We start from the raw sequence: 16,355 nt of genomic DNA, 5'->3' as shown, positions 1-16,355 counted from the left end.
AAAGCTTAGGGGTGCCTGAGTGGCACAGTCAGTTGGGCATTCCCCTCAGGTCATGATCCCGAGGTCGTGAGATCCAGCTCCTAGTTGGGCTCTGTGCTCAGCACAGATTCTTCTTGGGATTCTCTCTTCCTCTGCACCTTGACCCCTTAAGATAAATATATAAATCTGTTAAAAAGGGAAAAAAATATATTAAGAAAGGCTTAAAAATAATAAGAAGAAAACTTTGTATTTGGAACTTAGATCTATTATCCCATTTCTTTCCTTCTCCTTTTGTCTAACTTTTGAAATTTTAGTTAGCCCAGCATCTGGGGTCACCCTTCCCTTCCATTTAGAACTAAATAAAATCATTTGAGCTTCCCATCCTGAGTGACTAATGGCAAGAGAACACAGCGTCTCCCAGGCATTGAAAGATCCCAGTGGAAGACATATTTTCCACAAGTTTACCTGATTTGCTCTGGACTTCTCTACTGATATCTTGTAAGAGATTTTCCTTGCTGATGCCAGACACTGAACTCTGCTTTCCTCCAAACAATAGGATAGTTTATTTATTCTCCAAGCTATACCAAAATATGGCAAAAAATTTTACTAAGGCTTAGACTTTGGAAGAAGCAGAAGGAGGAGGAAAAAGATAGCTAACACTTGAACAATGCAGGAGTTGGGGGCACCAACCTCCATGAAATTGAAAATTTACATATAACTTTCTTTTATTTTTTTTTATATAACTTTTCACTCCCCCAAAACTTAATTACTGATAGCCTACGGTTTGATTAGAAGCCTTATCGATACCATAAACAGACAATTAACACATATTTTGTATGATATATGTATTATATACTTATTCTCACAGTAAAAAAGCTAGAGGAAAGAAAATGTTATTAAGATAATCACAAGGGGTGCCTAGTCGGTTGGGCATCTGCCTTCACCATGGGTCATGATCCCAGGGTCTTGGGATGGAGTCCCACATCAGGCTCCCTGCTCAGGAAAATCACAAGGAAGATGGGGTGCCTGGCTCCTCAGTTGGTAGAGCCTGTAATTGTAGATCTCTAGATCATGAGCTTGAGCCCCACATTGGTCATAGAGCTTACTTAACAAAGAAAAACGAACAAGCATACAAACAAAAACGAGGTGTGCTTGGCTGGCTCAGTCAACAGAGCATATGACTCTTAAACTCTGGGTTGTGAGTTCAAGCCCTATATTGAGTATAGAGATCCCTTAAAAAATAAAATCTTTAAAAATATTGATAAAGTAAAATAAGATCATTAAAAAAAATAAGGGGTACCTGGGTGGCTCAGGGTTCTGGAATCAAGCCCTACATTGAGCTCCCTGCATAGTGGGGAGTCTGCATCTCACTCTTCTTCTCCCTCTGCACCTCTTTCCCTGCTCGTGTTCTCTCTTTCTGTCTCAAATCAATAAAATAGAATCTTTTAAAAAATAATAAAAGAAAAAAGAAAAAGAAAATCATAAGGAATAGAAAAAAATTTAGAGTACTTTCTTTACTGTAGTCGTAAAAATGTGTGTGTAAGTGGATTCCCATAGTTCAAACCCCATCATTCAAGGGCCAACAGTATAATCTAGTAAAGGAAATCTTTTTTTTTAAGACTTTATTTATTGAGAGTGAGAGAGAGCGTGAGAGGGGCCTGGGTGGCTCAGTGGGTTTGGCCTCTGCCTTTAGCTCAGGTCATGACCTCAAGGTCCTGGGATGGAGCCCCAAATAGGCTCTGTTCTCAGTGGGGAGCCTGCTTCCCCTCTCTCTCTCTGCCTGCCTCTCTGCCTACTTGTGATCTCTCATTGTCAAATAAATAAATAAAATCTTTAAAAAAAAGAAGAAGAAGAAGAAGAGTCTCTGGCTTAGGAAACAAGCAAAGGCCTTGAACTGGTTAGAACAATCTTGGTGTATTTGAGGAATAAAAGGAAGGCCAGTTTTTACACCTGAAACTAATGTAACATTATGTGTCAACTGTATCTAGATTAAAAAAAAACAATTTAAAAATATTTTTTCCGGTTGAAATAAGAGGGGGAAAAAAAGAAAGGAAAAAGAAGGAGGTCAGTTTACTGGGGCATGGGAGATAAAGTCGGAGAGGTAGGGATGTGCTACGTTATACAAGGCTAGTAGGTAAAAATAAGGGTGTGGATCATTTGCCTATTTGCTCTCAGTTCATTACCTTCCCCTTTCTTCTTTGTTCAGGGACTGACTTCTACAAACTTAATTTCCAAGACTCCCTTGTCCGCTGGCTTCCAGTTAGCTGCAGCCTATGGGACGTACAAGGGTAAAAATCCTTAGAATGACACAAGGCTCTTTCATTCATTCTTCTGTTCAGCAAATAATTATTTTCTATGGTGCTCCAGGCTCTATACTAGACTACTGTGGATACAATAAGCAAAACAGTCAGTCTCTGCTCTTGCAAAGCTTTGTGATACCAGAGAGCTTACACTTCCTCAAATACACATGCCTTTGTGCTTGATGTTTTATTTGCCAAGAATGCACTTTCCCCTTCTGTCTCCTTAATTTTTGTTCACAACACCCATCTCAAACAGTAATAGCTCTAGGAAGATTCCCCTGATCCCACAGCCAAACAGAATTAATTATCCCCTTTCCGTAATACCTTTTTTTTTTTTTTTTTAGCAAGCTCTAGGCCCAACATGGGGCTTGAACTCACAAACCTGGAGATCAAGAGTCACCAGCTCTACTGACTGAGCCAGCCAGGCACCCCTTCTTAGCATTACTTCTATACCTTTTCTAAGCTACTAATACTGTGCTTGTCAGGTTGCATTTTCATTACTTGCTTTTTTTGTTTTCTCCTCACTAGATTAAAAAGAGGGACGATCTCTTATTTATCGCTCTATTTCCAGCAACAAGCGCAGTAACTAGCATATAACAGGGCCTTAATAAAGACTGCTGAAATGAACTAAATTGGAATTCTTTGGCACTGCCCTTATGACAGGGTAAATAGGAATGGTGCTGAGATCTTGGAATTCCTAGAATCTATAAATCTTCCATTTGCCCTAGGAATAGGGTAGTTAGGATAACAATCGATCTTCATGAACACAGTCATTTTGCCTCTGGCTATATAATTTAAGGATACTTTCATGTTTCATTCTATAATAAAATAGCCTTTTTCAAGTTAAGATCACTATTTATTAAGTTGTGTTATTACACCCACAGTATTAATTCCTCATACCCAAGTTTAAGAAAGCAAGAAGTGATAGGACAAACATTCACTAACTTAGATAAAGTCAAGGGAAAGGGCCCGAGTCAATGAGTCAATGAGGTTTGACTCATGGGATAGATAAATATTTTATTTAAAGAAACCAGTGTGTCAAAGTAATAATGACTTAAATTTCATAGTGAGTCTTTTTAAAAAAAGATTTTATTTATTTGTCAGAGAAAGAGAGAGACTGAGAGAGAGAGAGAGAAAGAGAGCATGATCAGGACTAGTGGCAGGCAAAGGGAGAAGGTGGCTCCCCGTTGAGCAAGGAGCCCAGAACCCTGGGATTATGACCTGAGCAGAAGTCAGACGCTCAACTGACTGAGTCACCCAGGCATCCCAAACTTAATAATGAGTCTACAAAAGAGCATGAAATAGTGGCCCACTTAAAGAAAAATAATGGGTGCCTGTGTGGCTCAGTCAATCAAGTGTCCAACTCCTGATTTCAGCTGAGGTCATGATTTCAGGGTTGTGAGATCTAGCCTGGTGTCAGGCTCCACGCCCAGCATGGAATCTGTTTAAGATTCTCTCTCTCCCTCTCCCTCTGCCTTTCCTCCCCTCTCTAAAAAAAAAAAATTAAAAAATTAAAAAAATAAAAGAAAAATATTTCCTGGAATCTTATTCATGCTTTTCAGTTGACTTGCTACGGAATTTTTTTTTTTCAGAGATAAATTCAGGTCAGCCCCAGAAATGTGTTCATATTTTGAGTGAGTACATTTACACTTATATAAATGTGTATTTTACAGGATTAGAATCGGAAGTCCTATTTATTTATAGTTTACATGATTACAATCTGAAAATAACTGGCTTTAAGATTTATGCTTTGTGGGCACCCAGGTGGCTCTGTTGGTTAAGCACCCAGCTCTTCATTTTAGCTCAGGTTGTGATCTTGAGGTCATGGGATCAAGCTCCAAGCTGGGCTCTGCATGTAGCAAGGATTCTCCTGAGAGTATCTCCCTCTGCCCCTTCCTCTGCCTGCACCCGTGCGCTCTCACTCTCTCTCTTCTTCTCTCCCTCTCTCTAAAATAAATAAATTTTTTAAATCTTTAAAAAAAGATTGATGCTTTCATAGGATAAATTCGCTCAAATTCTGCACAAATATTGCTCTAAGAATATCAATAAAATTCTGGGACTGTATCCTAATAAAGTATTAAGAAAGTCAGACAGAGGGCTGCTTGGATAGCTCAGTCGGTTGAGCATCAGACCCTTGATTTTGCTTTAGGTCATGATCTTAGGGCTGTGAGATCAAGCCCCATGTTCAACCCCCCAAAATAAATAAATAAATAAATCTTTAAAAAAATAAAAGGGCAGACAAGGGGCCCTGGCTAGCTCGCTCATTCAGTAGAGCACATGACTCTTGCTCTCGGCATTGTGAGTTCAAGCCCTACATTGGGTGTAGAGATTACTTAAATAAAAACTTTTAAAAAATAAAATAAAATCTTAAAAAAAAATTTTTTAACTATAGAAGCTACAGGATAGCTACTGAGCATAAATAAACTCTTATATTAAGCTACAGAAGTTATAAGATAGTTATTGAGCATAATCTAACTTATATAGAGTAATATAATATGTGTTACCTTCAACAGATAAAGTACTTAAACAACAGACAACATCAGTGTAAGACTGTTATGATGTCAGAGAATTTTTACAAAACCAGGACATGATTCACAAATGAGAATTATGAAGGAAAATAGCTAAGTACATTTTTAAATTTTTTTTAAGATTTCATTTATTTATTTGACAGAGAGAGATATCACAAGTAGGCAGAGAGGCAGGCAGAGAGAGATGGAGAAGCAGGCTCCAGCTGAGCAGAGACCCCGATGCAGGGCTCAATCCCAGAACCCCTGAGATCATGACCCAAGCCAATCAACTGAGCCACCCAGACACTCCTAAATATTTTTTTAATTACAGAAACAAACCAAACTACTGGACATACCATAAATAATACAAAGACTCAAGGGGATCAACATAAGGGTCTGGAGTACCTGACTTGAGTCATGGGTACCAAGGGTACACAGACACAAAGGAAATTACAAAGACTGGCCATCGGAAGAAAATTATTTTTTTTAACTTTTATTTATTTAAGTAATCTCCATACCCAACATTGGGCTCAAACTCTTGGCCCCAAGATCAAGATTTGCATGCTTCTCTTACTGAGCCAGCCAGATACCCCTGGGAGAAAATTATTTGAACCCTCTCCTTTTCTCCACTACCGTGGTGGGTGTGGTTGACTGTTCCTTACCGTATCTTCTCACAAGACTTTGAAGATCAAGCAATTCCTGACCAAGAAAAAAAAGCAGAATCATCCCATTCCCCAGTGGATTCAGATGATAACTGGTAATAAAATCAGATACAACTCTAAGAGGACACATTGGAGAAAAACTAACCTGGGTTTATAAGGAATCGCATTAAGTTGGCATGCAACACACTTATGTTACATGAAGGTCACTTGCTTGTAACGTATCACTCTGCAATCACTACTACCTGAATAATGGGCACATTTGATTGGGAAAATGATTCTTCTCTGTTACTATGCTTCTGCACTATTAGGTTGGCTCATTAATAAATATGAGAACTTCTGTTTGGAAAAAAAAGGAAATTATTGAAACCACAGTGGTTAAAAGAATAAAGTGGGTGGGTTATGGAAGAATTTGAGTAGTTCTACATTTTTAAGATTTGGTTAATTCTATATAGTGAGAGAACCATCAAGTTATCAAGTCATTGGATCAATTCAAGGAATACCTTTTCTTTTAAAACTCATGCAGAATGGTAATATTTGACATCCACAGAGTATCTTCTCACATCAGTAAATCATATAAATTGTTAAAGGAAACAATTAGAAGTAGTGTTCCTAAAGCTTTGTTCTGTTTTGTTTTTTTCAATAAGTAATCTCTACACCCAACATGGGACTGACTCAAACTCAGAAGCTCAAGATCAAGGCACATGCTCTACAGACTGAGCCAGCCAGGCACCCCTAACACTTTTTGGTTTTAGATCTGCTATTGATTCTACTACTATGGTTCCGGGCTTCGAACAAATCATTTCATTTCTCCAGGCCTCAGTTCCTCATCTTAAGATAAGTTTAGACTAGCTATCCCTGTTTCTTTCCAGCTTTAAAACCCTATTATTTATTTGTATCACAAATTTCCTATTTTAGGATAATTACGTTTAATGACAGGTTTCATGTCTATCCTAAAGGACACAGCTGAAAACAACTATTTAAGAAAAAACCTTTCTACAGCATATTATTTTATATTAGTGGAAATATAGTGATTCTTTGTTTAAACTTACTCATGAAATAGGTGAACCTATTTGCATAATTTTGAGTCCTGAGTTATACAGTTTTATAGAAAAAAAGTCACTGTTTTTTACATTTCTCTTCCCTTTTGTTTCATTTTTCTTCTTAATGTGTGTGATTCCCACTGTTCACAGCCAGAATATAGAAGCAAGTGATTTTTCCAGTTACATGCTAATATGTGATCAAAATATTTAATTCAAACTTTGTAATCTCCAGAGAGGTCAGAATCACCCTTTTTTTTTTTTTAAGATTTTATTTATTGATTCGACAGAGAGATCACAAGTAGGCAGAGAGGTAGGCAGAGAGAGAGAGAAAGAGGGAAGCAGGCTCCCTGCTGAGCAGAGAGCCTGATGTGGGGCTCAATCCCAGGACCCTGAAATCATGACCTGAGCCAAAGGCAAAGGCTTAACCCACTTAGCCACCCAGGCGCCCCCTGAATCACCCTTCTCAACTTATTGAGAAATACTATGACTTATGAAAGTTACTAATCAATCAACAACCATTTATTAAATACTTTTTGGGGTGTATAATATTGTATAAATGTTATATCAGTATTAACTTTTTTAGAAGATTTTTTTTTAATTTAATTAAAAAAATTTTTTTTTAATTTGACAGACAGAGAGCACTAATAGGCAGAGAGGCAGGCAGAGAGACAGAGAGAGGGGGAAGCAGACTCCCTGCCAAAGCAGAGAGCCTGGGATCACGACCTGAGCGGAAGGCAGAGGATTAACCCACTGAGCCACCCAGGCGCCCTAGAAGATGTTTTTAAAATGAGAGAGCACGTACATGCAAGACCAGGGAGGGAGAGGGACAAGCAGACTCTGCTGAGCATAGAGTTCCAGGGGGGACTTGATTTCTCGACCCAAGTTCATGACCTGAGCTGAAATCAAGAGGTTGAAGCTTAACTGACTGAGCCATCCAGGTACCCCTCAGTATTAATTTCTAAAAGCTCTCTATTTCAGTATGATGAACATAACATAGTTATCTAATGTTGCCAAAGATGTGAGAAAAGCACAAGTTAGGGGGGCCTGGGTGGCTCAGTCAGTTGAGCATCTGACCCTTGGTTTCTGCTCAAGCCATGATCTCAGGGTGGTGAGACTGGGCTCTGTGTTCAGCACAGAGTCTGCTTAAGAGTCTCCCTCTCCCCCTGCCCTTCCCTACTATGTGCTTGAGTGTGAGCTCTCTCCCTCTTTCTCTCTCTCAAATAAATAAATAAATAAAATCTTTTTTTTTTTAAGTGAAAGTTATTTTTTAAAAAGTCAAAGTTACTTTTAAAAAGTGCAAGCCACCCAGGGGCACCTTAAGCGTCCGCCTTCTGTCTGGTCATAATCCCAGGGTCTTAGAATCAAGCAGCTTATGGGGCTCCCTGCTCAGCAAGGAGCTTGGTTCACCCTCTCCCTCTGCCTGCTGCTCCCCTTACTTGTGTGCGCTCTCTCTCTATCAAATAAATAAATAAAGTCTTAAAAAAAAAAGATACAAGTTATTTCTCTCTAATTATTTCATGTACAATTTTTTTTTAAGATTTTATTTATTTAGGAACACCTGGGTGGCTCAATCAGTTAAGCGTCTGCCTACAGCTCAGATCATGATGCCAGAGTCCTGGGATAGAGTCCCGCATCAGGGTCCTTGCTTGGCAGGGAGACTGCTTCTCCCACTGCCTGCTGATGCCCCTGCTCGTGCACTGGCTCGCTCTCTCTCTCTCGGATAAATAAATAGATAAAAATCTTAAAAAAAAAAATCTATGCCCAATGTGGGGCTTAAACTCATAACCCAGAGATCAAGATTTGCAATTTCTACCAACTGAGCCAACCAGGTGCCCCATAATGTGTGAAAATTGTATTTCTCCAGAAAGATTTATAATATCAGGAAATAGTGACTATATCATATGCTGCTACCTACTCAGAAAATGTTCAATTGTCGCTGAAGTGAAAAGCCGGCCAATTGAGGACACAAAACAAGTTAAAAAAAAACTGATCCTGCATAGGCTTATCTGAATCTCGAAAACAATTATAATAGAGTATATTTCTTTTAATCTAAGAAAACAATTATAATTGAGTGTATTTCTTTTACTGTGCATTCTACGAATGTCTGATACTTTTTCAATATTTTTTCCAGTTATTAAGCATATCCACATATTTCTCACTTAAATGGCAAGGCTGTTGCATAAGCATTTGAAATGTACTGAAGTTAGAAAGCAAGGCTGTCTTATGGCCTTGCATTTTAGTTTTTCTGGCTTTTGATAAATATTTATCTGGCCTTTCATAATGACCTCCAAATAATGGCACTGGACTATCTGCTTGTGGAAATTACACAAAGAATTTCAAGAGCAGCTGAAGCTACTGTAATACGCATCCTCACAGCCTTCTCCCATCTAAGATATATCCTTACTCATCCTTTTTAGAGGACCCTGGGACACAGAAGTATTCACACCAAAACTTAATTTTTTTTTCTTTCTTTCTTTTAATCTTTCTTTCTTTTTTTAAAGATTTTATTTATTTATTTGACAGAGATCACAAGTAGGCAGAGAGGCAGGCAGAGAGAGAGAGGAAGGGAAGCAGCCTCCCCACTGAGCAGGGAGCCCGACGCAGGACTCGATCCCAGGACCCTGAGACCATGACCTGACCCGAAGGCAGAGGCTTAACCTACTGAGCCACCCAGGCGTCCTTTACTTTTTCTTTCTCAATCTAGACTCTTCCCTATCTTCCCTGATTAGATATTTAAACCTAAAATGTGATGTTTTTATTTTCCAAACACAAAACTAATTATGCATTTAACTTTGAACCTCTTTCATTTAAATGTAGTCCTTTTCCTTCAAGTAAAAGACTGATTTCAAAGCCTCCTTTGTGTTAGGAAATCAAATCATGCAACAAATTTTGGATAAAATCTTTTGTAAACGTTTGAAAAGCAAGATGACCACCCACTCTATTTTACAGAGAAATCCAAGTTTCAGTTCAAAAGTGTTTTTTTTTAAAGATTTTATTTATTTTACTTGACAGAGAGAGAGATCACAAGTAGGTAGAGAGGCAGGCAGAGACAGAGGGGGAAGCAGGCTCCCTGCTGAGCAGAGAGCCCGATGCGGGGCTCGATCCCAGGACCCTGAGATCATGGCCTGAGCCGAAGGCAGCGGCTTAATCCACTGAGCCACCCAGGCGCCCCTCAGTTCAAAAGTGTTATTCAAAAACAAGGCTAATGTTGGACTGCTCATCTCAGGCATGTCTCTATCTCATCCACCATGAAGCCAGTACGGTATCTCTGGCATCTTTAATATACTTTTGCTTCAGAACCATCGTTTTTTTTTAAAGATTTTATTTATTTATTTGATAGAGGTCACAAGTAGTCAAAGAGGCAGGCAGAGAGAGGAGGAAGCAGGCTTCCCACTGAGCAGAGAGCCCAATGAGGGGCTCGATCTCAGGACCCTGAGATCATAACCTGAGCCAAAGGCAGAGGCTTTAACCCACTGAGCCACCCAGGCGCCCCTTCAGAATCATCATTGCCCACTACTGGCTAACTCATCACTCTTGGGGGAGATTGTTTTCCATTACATAGTTCTTATATTAATGAATTTTCTCAGTGTCTATCTGCTACTATCCAGCAGTTGGTTATATGCTTTTACTCTTCTTAAAGCACAGAATAAAAAAGTGAAGCTATCAGACTTGTAGGGGGTTTTTTTTCCTCTTTCAAATATTACAGAATAATCTTTCCATATTTCCAAAAATAAGCCTTCAGGAAAATGTGCCGAACACAAACTATTACTAGAATGGTTTCACAGCTAAGAATTACTCATACGCCTTCTCTTTGCCAAGTTTTTATGCAGAACATCTGTAAGAAATATTTGCCATTGTCTCGCCTTCCTACATTTCCCTGTAAGGATTGTTTTACCTTGACCACAAAGCTGTAGTGATGGAAAATGGGGAAACAGATGACAATATGATGGGGTGATTAGGCCAAGTAACAATTTTCTAGTTAGAAATTTCATGACAGGGGTACCTGGTTGGCTCAGTCAGTGGAGCATGTGATTCTTGACCTCAGAGTTGTAAATTCGAGCCTCACGTCAGATGTAGAGATTACTTAAAAACCAAACCCAAAAATAAATAAATAAATAAAATCTTAAACAAGAAAGTTTCATGACCAACATCACATTTCTAGTTGTCCATTGTCTCACCTATTTCGGTATCATTAAGGACAATCTTATAGTATGACACCTAATTTCTTAGCTTTATGAACAAGGTCTTCAAAATCTCTCTTTTCTACCCCCTGGAGTCCAGACACATTCAGATCTCTTACAGTTCACTGACTTACCACGTCTTTTCCCAAATTTACCTCCTTTCTAATTAAAAAGAAAAGGGAGGAGGGGCCCTGTCATTTTCTACAGAGTATTCCCTCCACCTCCAGTACCTTTCCTTGCCCCTGCTCCAGGCATCTTCTTCTGGTCTTTTTTTCTTTTTTTCTTTTTTTTCAAAATCCAACTTAATTGCAGGGTTAAGCATTCACCAATTCCCAGATCATCATTACCTGCCTTGTTTTTCGAGTTCCCAAAAAGCTTTGTTCACACTCCAGAGTAGCGTAAATTTCCTTTTCTATCTTTATTGTTTCTGATTTTAATTTGGGATGGGAGAGGAGTCTGGGTGATTTTTAATTTTATTTTCTTCTTTATAGTTTTTGATACACTTTGGCTTCCTACAATGTATTATTTTTTAAATTAGAAAAAATATATTTCAAATAGCAGTCCCAGACAAAGAAAATTAAAACAAAAAACAAAATACAAGTAGTCTTTGGTGTCCAGAACAAATACTATACTCGGGGACGCCTGGGTGGCTCAGTTGGTTAAGCAGCTGCCTTCGGCTCAGGTCATGATCCCAGCATCCTGGGATCCAGTCCCACATCGGGCTCCTTGCTCCGCGGGGAGCCTGCTTCTCCCTCTGACTCTGCCTGCCACTCTGCCTGTGCTCGCTCTTGCTCTCTCTCTCTCTCTGACAAATAAATAAATAAAATCTTAAAAAAAAAAACAAAAACAACAAAAAAAAACAAATACTATACTCAAGGTAAGGAAATGCAAAAAAATTTAAGCAAACTCTCTGAACATTATCAAAAAACGAATTACAGATGACACTTTATAATCAGCACTATACCCTAATATTTATTAAAAATCTTCTAGATATGTTAATATTCTATGTAATACTCTGGTTTATTACTGGTTAGACTTGTGACTATCTTTTTATTTTTAATTTTTATTTACTTATTAAGTTTTTATGTATTTTTTAAAAAAATTTTATTTTATTTATTTGACAGCGATCACAAGTAGGCAGAGAGGCCAGCAGAGAGAGAAGAAGGGAAGCAGGCTTCCCGCCGAGCAGAGAGCTCGACTTGGAGTTTGATCCCTGGGATCATCACCTGAGCCAAAGGCAGAGGCTTAACCCACTGAACCCACCCAGGCGCCCCTATTTATGTATTCAGTTGAGTGGGTGCCATGTCCAACATGAAGCCCAATGCAGGCTTGAACTCACAACCCTGTGATCAAGACCTGAGCTGAAATCAAGATTAGATGCTTAACGAACTGAGCCACCCAGGCACCCCTATCTTTTTTATTTTTATTTTTTTCTATTTTATTGTATTATGTCATCTATGTAAGTCTCCTCAAGCCCTTCATGGCATAGGAAGAGAAATGGTTAAACAAACAATTCAGGCACTAGAATTTTAATTGTCCCTGGCAGGATCCACCAGATTCACATATTTAGCTGGAATGGCAGGGCTGTCTTCAAGCAAAGGATCACGAAGACAGCAAAACAACTTACCAAGTGGCTAAAATGTATAGTATAAAAGAGCTCCTGGATGCAGTCAACACAAGTATGCTTGTCTGTAACAAACCATAAAAGAAATGCAGAAGATTCTGATATGTATTTTCACCTCCTGTTCATTATAGAACTGGTGAAAATCTTTAGCTGCAGATGGCTAAGTCGTGTTTTCTGTTTTGATTTATCTTTTTGTGTAGTCCAATGCTGATTTTCTTTTATATGTTTTATATGTTTTATCTTTCCTTGAACTGTGCAGATCTGGCTGAAATGCAAGGTGACTTTTGGTATCGATGTCTTTATTATTATTTACAAAAGCAGTGATATTTTCTAAACCTGTAATTTCTGAATGCTAGTTTCAAATAGAGACTTTATCAATTGTATTACTGACAAGTCTTGGCCAGAGCTCTGCCCTGCAAATTTTCTGCAAGAAAACTGGTCTCCGTTATATTTCATCTGCAGCATTAGTTAGAACCTTCCTGTCCATATCCCTGAAAGGTTTTTTCTGTTAAGCCAATTTTATCTCCCATTGTGAGGTCTACAATAGCATTTACACCATTGTATTGCAAATTATCTCTTTAGGAAGCCAAGAGATTATGAATTACTTAAGGCCTGGGACTTTAGACTCAGGATTTAGCATAAATCTGACACATATTAGGTCCTCAAAAAATACAGAACTTACTTGAATAAATAGGTGAGTGGAAATAAGGCATACTTTTTAAGTAGCAGAGAAAACAGCAGGAAATTTTCAGAGTAATTTAAGATATTAAAAGAATTTCCTAAACTAAAAGTGAAAATCCAATTTAAGAATGGACAAAGGCTCTAAATAAACATTTCTCCAAAGAAGATATGCAAATGACCAATAAAAATATGAAATGATGTTTGATTTCTTTAGCCATTAAGGGAATATCAAAATCATTCACTAAGTTGGCTAAGATAAAAAAGATAGATAAAAGTATCGAAAGGGAGGGCGCCTGGGTGGCTCAGTGGTTGGGCATCTGCCTTTGGCTCAGGTCATGATCCTGGGGTCCTGGGATTGGGCCCCCGAAGCCAACTAACTCCCTGCTCAGCAGGGAGCCGGCTCTCCCTCTCCCTCTGCCCCTGTCCCTGCTTGTGTTCTCTCAGTCTCTCGGTGTCAAATAAATAAATATTTTTAAAAATTAAAATTAAAATAAAAAAGCATCAGAAGGACGTGGGAAATCAGAACCGTGAGATATTGCTGGTAAGAATGTGAAATGGTGGTTACTTTGGAAAATAGTTTGACAGTTCTTCAAAAGTTAAGCACTGATTTACCATATGACCCAGTAATTCCAATCCTAGGTATATACCCAAGAGAAATGAAAAAAGATCTACACAAATATTCATAGCAGCATTGTTCATTATAATCATAAAGAGGAAATAACTCAAATGTCCATTAACTGATAAATGAGTAAATAAATGTGGTATAGGGCGCCTGGGTGGCTCAGCGGGTTAAGCCGCTGCCTTCGGCTCAGGTCATGATCTCAGGGTCCTGGGATCAAGTCCCGCATCGGGCTCTCTGCTCAGCGGGGAGCCTGCTTCCTCCTCTCTCTCTCTCTGCCTGCCTCTCTGCCTACTTGTGATCTGTCTCTGTCAAATAAGTAAATAAAATCTTTTAAAAAAAAAAATAAAATAAAATAAATAAATGTGGTATATCCATGCATAAAAAATCATCCATAAAATCACCCATAAAAATTAATGGAGTAGTGATACATGCTACAGCACCGATGAACCTTGAAATCCATACGTTGAGTGAAAGAAGCTGGTCACAGAAGACTACATATGGTATGATTCCATTTATGTGAAATGTCCAGAATTAGGCAAATCTAGAGACAGAAAGTAGATTAGTGGTTGCGGGGAGGGGAGGGGGATGGGGAGGGGGGCAGGGTTAGGAAGAGGAAGCAAGAAGTTGGGAATAAATCCTGAGTGACAAGTACTGGCTAAGGTGTTTCCTGCTGGGGCGATGAAAACATGCCAATATTGATCATGGTGATGCTTGCACAACTCTATGAGTACACTAAAAGCTACGGAGTTGTCCACTTTGAATGGATGAATTATACTGCAAATTATATCTCCATAAACCTTTTTTAAAAAAGGAACTGAAAGACATTTTACCAGTAACAATTACATTGCTAATCTTCTAACTTTCACTCCTTTTGCAGGTACTTTTTAAAATTTTATTTATTTACTTATTTCAAAGATTTTATTTATTTGAGAGAGCGAGAGCACAAGCAGCGGGAGCGGCAGTTAGAGGGAGAAATCAGGCTCCACACTGAGCAAGGTGCGCAACGCGGACTCCATCCCAGGACCCTGAGATCATGACCTGAGCGGACTGAGCCACCCAGGCATCCCTGCAGGATACCTTTTAAGAACAAAACTGTACACAAGAAATGTAGCCAATTCTTAAAGGAAAAATCTCTTAGTTCTTATACTAACCCTAGGAGGAAGACAAAATCAATGTGATGAAATTTGGATCATTTCCTTCTCATGGGCCTTGACCTAATATTATCAGTGTATTTATAAATAATGTGGTTTGTTGAAAACAATGCTTGAAATCTTAAGCTGTTTCAAGATATAGAAAGGGGAAAGAAAAAAAACCCTGAACCTATAAACTTTAGGGCTTAAAGTAAATATTAGAATTTGCTAGCTTTGCTTAGATTAACAGTGGCCTTACCATTCCCTTCAAAACTCTTGCATAAGCAAGTAGTGTATCAAGCAAGAGAGAGAGGGGTGATAAGAGAAGAATTTCTTAAAAGAACAGTGTATGTGCACCCTGCTGAGATAGCATCTATCTGGTCACAGGTTTTAGTTTTTCTCAAACAACGGCCAGTCAGTAACACCATCTATCATTCAGTCTCACGCAACAGTTACCGCAACCGAGATGATGGAACCTATAACCAATGGTACAAGTCCATTACTGTACCAAGCCTGGTCTCCGCGTCACCGAGGACTTCAGGACAAGGGCTAGAGAAAGAAAAATTAATGAGGTCAGAACGGAAAACAAATGACAAGAGAACAGTGAGTGAAGTCACCAGCTCACTAGGATATACTTAGAAAATCAGCTGAAGTCTGCAAGCATTTTTGCAAATAACATTACAGCAAGAATAGGAAGGTGTTTGGCTTGTAGAACAGTTCCAGGAGGATGGATTTATATGACTTGCTTTAACAATCAGTAAAGTGACATTTACTTAACTTTTACACCTTCTGAACACTTTCACATCTATTTTTGGCATTTGAGCCTCCCTCCTGTGAGGTGGCTAGAGCAGTTAATACTTGTCACCTCATTACCATCATACGAAACAACCTATATTGAATTCTTGCACAGGTAAAAGGGGATGTTTTGGCCCTACCTCTTTAATTCAATGAATACTTTGGGTCCCAGGGAAAAATCAACTTTCATGGAATATAAGAGCTAGAAAGAAAGCTCACTATAGCAGCCGTTAAAAATGGACAGAATTTGGGGCGCCTGGGTGGCTCAGTGGGTTAAGCCTCTGCCTTCAGCTCAGGTCATGATCTCAGGGTCCTGGGATTGAGTCCCGCATCGGGCTCTCTGCTCAGCAGGGAGTCTGCTTCCCCTCTCTCTCTCTCTGCCTGCCTCTCTGCCTACTTGTGGTCTCTCTCTGTCAAATAAATAAATAAAATCTTAAAAAAAAAATGGACAGAATTTGACTAGGATATAAACCCGATGGCTGAAATGAATCTCACTGTAAAATGTACGTGGAAAAAGTTGATCTTGCACATAATTGTTTCAGTAGAAGAAAAATGAGGATAGAAAAAAATTGGACGTAGTTTTCACTGTTACTGCATAAAAAATTTGATCAAGAATTAAATAGAGGGCGCCTGGGTGGCTCAGTGGGTTAAAGCCTCTGCCTTCGGCTCAGGTCATGATCCCAGGGTCCTGGAATCAAGGCCTGCATCAGGCTCTCTGCTCAGCAGGGAGCCTGTTTCCCTTCCTCTCTCTCTGCCTGCCTTTCTGCCTACTTGTGATGTCTGTCTGTCAGATAAATAAATAAATAATCTTAAAAAAAAGAATTAAATAGATTA

The sequence above is a fragment of the Mustela putorius genome, unplaced genomic scaffold (assembly GCF_011764305.1).
Source record: "Mustela putorius furo isolate JIRA1106 unplaced genomic scaffold, ASM1176430v1.1 tig00000275_pilon_pilon_pilon, whole genome shotgun sequence".
Classification (NCBI taxonomy): domain Eukaryota; kingdom Metazoa; phylum Chordata; class Mammalia; order Carnivora; family Mustelidae; genus Mustela; species Mustela putorius.
Note: the sequence above shows the minus strand (reverse complement) of the source record.